General features: G+C 25.9%; 1 long non-coding RNA gene across 1 annotated transcript; it reads right to left on the minus strand.

The window, feature by feature from the left end:
- Positions 1 to 1,879: 1,879 nt before the first annotated feature.
- On the minus strand, positions 1,880 to 3,388 carry LOC107934133 (uncharacterized). The gene is made up of 3 exons (XR_001693809.2): positions 3,328 to 3,388; positions 2,200 to 2,270; positions 1,880 to 2,019 (listed from the first exon to the last, which is right to left on the minus strand). It is a non-coding gene; the product is annotated as an uncharacterized lncRNA (long non-coding RNA).
- Positions 3,389 to 8,981: the final 5,593 nt, after the last annotated feature.

Raw genomic sequence — 8,981 nt, forward strand, 5'->3', positions numbered from 1 at the left:
TCCCCTATCCTAAATATTAGGTTGCATTTTAGTACTTTTACTAAAAAAATAGATAAATTAATTCTTGCACGTTGAATCAAATAGCATATTGATAATTTCTTTTTAAAAAATTATATGTTTCTACTATTAAAAATTGGCATAGTTGACAAAATAATTAAACAGTGACATATAACATGCCACGTATATCTCATGCCGATATACAATGACCAGTTTTTAACCGTAAAAATAGATGAAACTTTTAATAGGACTAGTTTACTCTTCAATCTAACGCACGGGGACTAATTTGCCCAATTTTTAGTAAAGGAGACAAAATGTAATCTTTCTCTTAATATACATGCTTCCATGATATTTTTACCCACAAAGTGGATATTGCTCCAAAATTCATTGGTTTTAATTCTTGTTTTAGTCCCTCTATTACGATGAAATTGTGATTTAATTCCTTTAATTTGGCATAAAACATCTCTACTTATTGCTGTTCAAGTGATTTACGTGAATTTTATTGTTATTTTTTATCATACAATTAAAATTAGGCGAAATTTCTTTCGATTATCTTTAACCAATAAAAAGTTATATATTAACCAAATGCTTAAGTATGTTTTTAAGTAAATCAAAATGAAGAGACTAATTATCAAATTTCAGCCTGGTAGAGAGGCAAAATCAGAATTAGACCTTTATTTGTATAGTTGTACAAAACTTTGGGTCAAATTCTATTATTAGTCCTTATTATATGCATAAGTTACGTATTTAATCCATTTATTCTAATTTGATCAATTTTTGTTTATATATATTTTCAAAATTTGAAATTTCAATAATGGCACGTAATATAGCAATTAAATCTATTAAGTCAAATTCAACTATTAGTCTTGTACCGTCAATTTTGTTTGTATTAGATCCATTAATTAAGATGACATATTTTTTTAATATTATGTGAAAATAGCGTCTTTTTTTTGTATTATTCATGTTTGTTTCAGGGGCGAATCTAAGGAAGCTGGCGGGCTCCTCGGCCCCCCTAAAATAGAAAATTTTCTATTTTGACCTTTTAAAATTTTTAAAATTTTAAATTAGTAAAAGTAAAATTACAGTTTGGCCCCTTAAAAATGATAATTTTTTTATTTAATCTTTTAAAAATTACATTTTTACTATCATAAAAATTACAATTTAATTTCTCGCCCCCTAAAAAGATTTTCTGGCTTCACCCCTGGTTTGTTTTATTATCTATGTTTGAGTTCATGGTTATCTTTTCTAACAATGTTGCCTCCAAAATTCGAACTTGCATTCTGTCTTTAAAAGAGCAATGTGTATTGCTACTACACTCAAGACTTATTGTTGTAAAAATAATAAGTTGACATGGCATTACGCGTATCATATCCCGTATATATATTATATTACAATGTTCTAGCTATATAAAGAAATGAAAATCCATGTTGGCATTACAATTTTTTGACAAGCATAAATATAAATATAATGTGCTTCAACGCACTCGAACCCATATTCTCCTACATTGGCAATAATACCCATATCAATCAAGCTAAAACTCAACCAGTTAGTGATAATATATTTGTCAAGTAATATTTTGAAAAAGATCAGTATTTGGTACACTGCAGTGTATTTATTTTATTCCATAAGCAGCCTTAAAAATTATCACGTGTTTTTTTTTAATATTTTACTATATCTCTATAAGATAATTGTCAAACCCTAACGTTGCTTGTGGAATCTACAAACTCCTCCGGTAGTGAATCAAACATTAATCTTTTTGAAAATAGTTAAATTTAGCTTAAGGAATTTAATAATAACCATTTAGAACAAAGACGTAAGTTTAAAATTTGAAAAGTATAAAGACTGAAAAACATCATACGACAATACAAAGGCTAAATCCAGATTAAATTACATGTATCATTTAATGAGAATGCATCTAATGGGTGATCCTTCAGCACCAGGCAACCTTAAAGGTAAGCAATGTACATTATATATCCCAGTTGGAACATCATCAAGTTTTAAGCCCTCTACTAGAATGATTTCCTGCATTATCCCAACTCGAAAGTGAGTGTTGGAATATAGTTATGTGTTTAATATGAATATACTTAAAGTTTATTCATATGTTTCGAGGATCATATTTAATATTCATGTTTGAATATAAATCGACCTGACACGAATAATTTAAGGAAAAGAAAAGGATTCAAATTGTAAAAAATTCCTTACCCTGCTTTCAAAGAATTCAAGATGAGCCGAAACCAAATGATCCTCACATGCAACGGATAAGAAATCGACTCCTAAAAAATTCATCAGCATAATTACTTATATTGCAAGGAAACAACCAAAAATCGAGTTAACTCAGTCGGTTCATGCAATTGTTTTTAAAAAAATTCTAAAAGGTTTGGGATTTGTATCCTAGAATTTAATATCCTTTTTCCTATTTCCAAATGATTGAGACAAAAGAAAATCAAAGTAATGTAATACTATAAAAAACGAATCGATGGTTGAACTGATCAGATCATTGATTTTAAATTTAAGTTCTCAACAACAAATAAAGAAAAAAAGTCACAAACCGGTTCAATAGGTTGAACTAACGATTTTTTTTATCTCAATATCTATCTCTTTTACCAGTTATATCAATTTGATTTATATCTAGTTATATACCATCAATTTAATAGAATGTAGACCAGCTCAACTAGTTAATCTAGTCCAATTCTGACATCATTGAAATAATGTAGTTATGTGATAATATGAAGAACATCCCTACAATTCTTGCTCTTCAATTTTTTGTTGCAGTACCTTAAAATTCGTACCTGACATGTATACAAATGTCAATACAGGGATATGGTCCTCTAAAGATCCTCCAAGACTTGAGAATTTTAAAAAAACATTGTATATATTTATAGGTAAAGTAACGTGCTATTTTATTATAGTGGAATTCCATAGAATCTTTTTTAAATTAACGATTGTGATTGAAAGACATAAATGAAGAAACTATAATCGTTTGATAAAGTCACAGTAAAAATTAGAAAATTGTGCTCGTGACCTAGAACTTGTTAAATCAGTTACTGAATACATTATTTTTTTTGGAATCAATCTCTCTTTTTTAGTGTTGAAACTGGTTGAATTGATTAAAATGTAAACTCACATCTCTTAATGAAAATCCTATGTGGCATGATCTATGGTGAATTAGTGTTTCTTTTTTTTTTGTCCTTTTTATTTCAACCATTAATTTAAAAGGATCCTACGTGATCTCACTATAACGGGATCTTTAAATAAATGTCAAAATATTTATATCAAATAAATACTTGTATCCAATACTAACACTCAAATCCGAGTAATTGTTGATCTTACCTACAAGTTTGATGTCAGTGTTCTTCACCAGCCATCTTGCCCCATCTGTTGTGAATACACCATAGCTAGAATATTGGGAATTATCCATATTTATGGAAAATCAAAGATATGAGTATCAAATAATGGAAAGTCAAAGATATGGGTATCAAATAATGGAAAGTCAAAGATATGGGTATCAAATATTGGAAAGTCAAAGATATGGGTATCGAGATATTGGCATAATAAAATCTCAGATATTTGCAATATATGGTCCCTAAATTGTAAAGTGACTTTGCAAGTTGATCCCTGAACCTCAACTATAAATAGGCATAACCATCTCTCATTCTGTATCTCAAACTTGCCATTCTCTACTTAAGGCATTGTTTTCTCTCTCTCTCTTTGTAAATTCTCACTTGTATTTTGGAGTGAAATATATTTGGTAGTGCCCGAGGACGTAGGCAAAATTTGCTGAACCTCGTTAAATTCTGGTGTTCTTTATTGTATTATTCTACATGAATTGTGTGTGTGATTGTAGTGATTTATTGTGCTATTAAATTACGATTGAGGGATATTCTGGCTAGGAAAGACCTGGTACTTAAGCGATCCTTGTGATCCACCTCTCTTTCCTGGGAATTGAACTTAGTGTGATTTTTTAGTACAATAATTTTACTCTTTTACACGCTTCCGCACAACATAGAATCGTACTCACTTTTAAAAATAAGCCTCCTGAAATTGGGAAAACAGAAATATCTAAAAATAAATTGAGGGATAAATCGAAGTTATCAGATTTTTTGGTCAACCAAACAAAAGAGAGAAACTTTGTAAAACAACATTCATCCATTCATCTCCTTCTCCGTTTATTTTCAAGCTTCCAATTATCCTCATACTTTCGCCCAAACCTCACAATCTCAAATACCATACTAAATCCATACCCAACTTACTAAACTCATACTACATCATCACTTTGTCATTGAGTACTCACCAGTAATCTCGATTAATTCTATCAATTCAATTATTAATTACATAAATTGAACTAGACCGAATTAACATATTTAAATTGATTCTGATACCAATCAAAACTCAAATAATTAGATTGATTTCTATTGATTTAATAAACAATTAATGGATTTTTTTTATGTCCATTTGTTAACTTCAACAAATAATCAGAGTATATTAATGTTCATTACTATTTAAGATTTTTAGGGCACAACTACAATTGTACTTACTATATAAATTATGTACATCAACATAATTGATTGATAATCCGAAGATTGAAATATCAAATAAGTCTTTGTACTATTTAAAAATTTGAAATTTAATCATTGTACTTTCATTCTTAAGAATTTTATCTGTTTACTTTTTAGATTTCAAAATTCAAGTTTAATTATTAACACTGTTATTTCTTTTTTGTTAAATTCAAGTTCATTTGAATGCTAAGCGAATTTTTTTTAATTTAAAATAACAAAATGTCACACCAACAAATTTAACAAAAAAAATATTAACAGTTGGACTTAGATTTTAAATTTTAAAAAGTGGATGGATTTATGACATTTTAACCTAACCTCCGTATATTCAGAACTAGACCAAAATAAATATAGATAATACACATATAAACTAAGATAAACCCGAAGAAAGCCCACACATTGCAAGACTCGAACGTAGGTGTTTAAAATCCCAATACCTCAACCTTATTAACACAAGGTTTTATTCACAAGGTTCATTTATAGATCATTCGAAAATCCATTTTATACTCATACAAAAAAATTTATTTAAAATGTTAAGAGCTAAATTTATCTAAAAAAAATAAGGGTCAAGTTGACAAAAAAATATATAACTATTAATTGTTAAATTTATCACTATGCCTATTAAGTTTATACATTCGAATTACTACGAGCAAAATTAAACATTAAAAAGCACAACTTTGATATAATCTACCCTAAGACAGAATAACTCTCGAAAGGATCTCCATATAAGGGCCATATATGATTTAAATGGTATAAACGGAAAACTAACTTGAATCAAGATATTTGGACCGTATACAAAATATAAATTAAAAATTTAAAGTTTTTAGGACTAATTTGATTTCTATTTTTTTATTTATGTAATAACTAATTTTAATTTGTTATGATATAAAAATAAATGTTTTATATTTAAAATAATAAAACTAACTTAAATTCTATATAAAAGGGTGTTTTTTTAAAAAAAATTCATATGTTTTTTCTTTACTTAAAAATTATTCTTTAAAAAAAATAAAAATTTATCGTTTAAAAGCCATAAAACAAAAATTATTTCATTAAAATAAATCGAAAGATCTAAAAATTAAACTAAATCAGATTTGAAAAAAAATTAAAAATTCGAAATCAGCTAATCTATACCAAAAATGCCAAGACATGATTGGCTATATTTGGGGCACTTAATTGTGGGCACTTAATTGTGGACGTTGGCAAACGAAGAAGTCTAAAAATATCTCACGTACGGAGGTTCCACGTGACCTTTTAATTGGGGTTAATAATATTCAATGTTGAATTTAGTACTATTTTTATAATTTGTTATTTATATTTAATTTTAATATTTAATTTCATACTTGATTTTTTTCTAATCAAGTACACGAGTTTAGCTTTAATATTAAATTCAGGACTTGAATTTTTTTTTTGTTTCAATTAAGTATTTATGTTTTTTTATTATAATACACGTGTTAAATATTCACTAAGTCGCATTATATCATTTGGTTTGGGTACCACATTAAATATTAAAATTATACTTTAAGTACCAAATTGAATATTAAACCTAAACTTAATTATCAATCGGGATATTAACCTTTTTAGTTATGAATAGTGGTTAATTGAATGAAGGTAAATGTACCAGAGACGTCCCTTTATTATAGGGTTGATCGAATTAGTCCTTCTAATATTAAATGGAATAATTTAATCCTTATATTATTAAAAATAAATTAAATAATGTTAAATTAAAATATAGTTAACATTTATTATTTAATAGAGTTTGTAAATTAAATTTTTATTTGAAATTTTTAAAATAATATAAAAACTAAATCAATCTATTTAATAATAATCCATAAAATACGTAAATTTCCTATATACTTTAACCATTAAATAAATATAATTTATAAATTTATTTAATTAGAATATTTGAAACCGAATATTATTGATTGTTATCCGAATATAAAAAGCCTAAATGAGTTGACTTTAAGGAAAATTTTCATGCACTACCACACTTCATGAGTACTCATCCGCTTAACTTTGATTCTCTTTTACGTCTTAAATTCATTGTTAAATGGTTTTTATCATAAAAGTTAAAATTTTAAAATTTTCATTTTTTTATTTTTGTATTTATTGAAACTGAGTAATTAATCATCCGTATTTTATAGACTCATTAATAGAGTAAATTCTAGCCACGAGTTTTAATAATTAAAAGAAAGGAATACATAAAATAGTTAGCTTAAATCTAGCTTATTATTTAATAATTTAGTGAAATATTTACAATAATTTATTCTATTATAACTATAAAAAAAATATAATGATAAATTTAGTTTTTAATATTTATATTTCAATTTATTTATTTATTAGCTAAATTTAGCCTTCAACGTCTTAAAAAGAGTGAAATCATTTTTTTTAAACGGAAATGTTGGTGAATATATTAAATTTTTTTTTATGATATGGGCATAACAACCCGCATAATAGTCCACGTATACTTTATATTGACATGACTCTATTTGTTTTATATGTCAGATCAATAAATTATAAATATTAAAAAGTTTACAAAATATTCAAAATAAAAAAAATTTAACATAAAGTACACGTGAATTTTCATGTAGGCTATCATATTTGAAATTTTAACGTTTTGGTCAACATTTGCGTTAAAAAAGACAAGAATTTGATTTTTTTTTTCAAAAGATTAATACTCAAATTTAACTCTTTTTAAATGGTTGAGAGTCAAATTTAACTTAAAAATGGATCAAATTGATAAAAATATAAACATCAAGAACTTAATTTGCAATTATACCGGAAAAAAACATTGCAGCTTTGTTTTTCCATTTCTTTAATGGTTTTGTTTGTTAGGTTGCTGTAACCGAAATATTTATGAAGTTGTTACCAGTTTGACATATATGAAAATATATTCTTATAATAATTAAATTGAAATAAATTATTGAATTAAATTATAAAAAAAATATAAACCAAATTGATTTATATAGTTGTCAAGAACAATTGAGTTGGTATAATTAATTATAAATTAAATATTTAAAGGGTACTTAAAATAATTAATAAACAATGTACTCAAAATGCCCCATGTTTAACCAACTTTTATTTCATTGCAACTGGTAATTGGTATGAAAATTATCAAGTACTTTAAAAAAATATAAAAAAAAATAATTGAGTTAAGTACATTTTAAGTCACTCTATTATAGAGACCTTATTAAATGAATTAATTTAGTCTCGATACTATTAAAAAGAATCAAATAAGGTAAAATTTTATTAGTGTTAAAATTTAATGTTTAAAAGAAATATTATGCTGATTGAGTTTTAGCTCGACTGTCATAGGAATTGTTACTAATGCAGGAGGACGTAGGTTCAAGTGCATTGAAATGTATTATCTTCTTATTTATGGTTTGGGGAGGGGTTATAAGTAGTTATAAACATTGTGTCAGAGACTGCAAATGAACAAACAAATAATCTTCACCCTTTCCTGACATAATTCTGGGACTTACTAAGTACTTTTACCCTTTCCTAACATAATCAAAAGGTCTAATTTTGCCCTTAATCCTAGTACTTTTTGAAATTTTTAGTCCCGTTACTTTTAATTCCAGTAATTCAGTCCCTTTATTTTTTAATTTATAAATTAAAGTCCAATTGTTAATATCGTTCTATTAATTGATTTACGAAAATGTGTTGTCGATAGGATTGTAATTTTTAAATCAAACATTTATATATTAGAACGCTAAATATTCAAATTTAATGTAAGTCTATTGATAGTGTTATTAATTGAACTTTAATAAGATGAGTAGAAAAAGCTGAATTCCTAAAGATGGATTAAATTTCAAAAATTTGGAAAACAAATGGATTGGAGGTAAAATTAAACCTAAATTAAATATATAGCTATTGGTTGACTGGTCATGAGTTGTGCGGATATGTATGACACTCATCTATTTAATGAAAAAAACACTATATTCTAAATCTATTATTATAATAAAATTTTGTCTCAATTAACACACAAATCAAAATAAAATTAAAAATATTAGTATATTTTATTTAATTAATTATTTTTGATACAACAAACGTTAAAAAAAAGCATCCACTTTTAAATTTAACATAATTTTATGCACCTAACTTATAATTCAACTTTAAAAAAGTTCTTACATTTTTACCAAACGACTAACCTTTCATTTTACAACGCATTTTTTTTTAATTTAAACAAAAGGGCTAATTGACCAAATATCCTCAATTTATCATCAAAATTCTAAATTGATCCTAAATAAGGGAAAGTATATAACTTTCGATTGGTGCAAGTGGTGTGAGTAGAGAAGGCTATACAACAATAATTCTAACAGCCTGGTCACTTAAATGAAAATTTTTAAATAATTAAGTCATTATTTTAAAACTTTTTAAAATTAAGTAATTAAAATATAAACTTACTAATAATTAATGACTTTGGTGTAATTT

The sequence above is a fragment of the Gossypium hirsutum genome, chromosome A01 (assembly GCF_007990345.1).
Source record: "Gossypium hirsutum isolate 1008001.06 chromosome A01, Gossypium_hirsutum_v2.1, whole genome shotgun sequence".
NCBI lineage: Eukaryota > Viridiplantae > Streptophyta > Magnoliopsida > Malvales > Malvaceae > Gossypium > Gossypium hirsutum.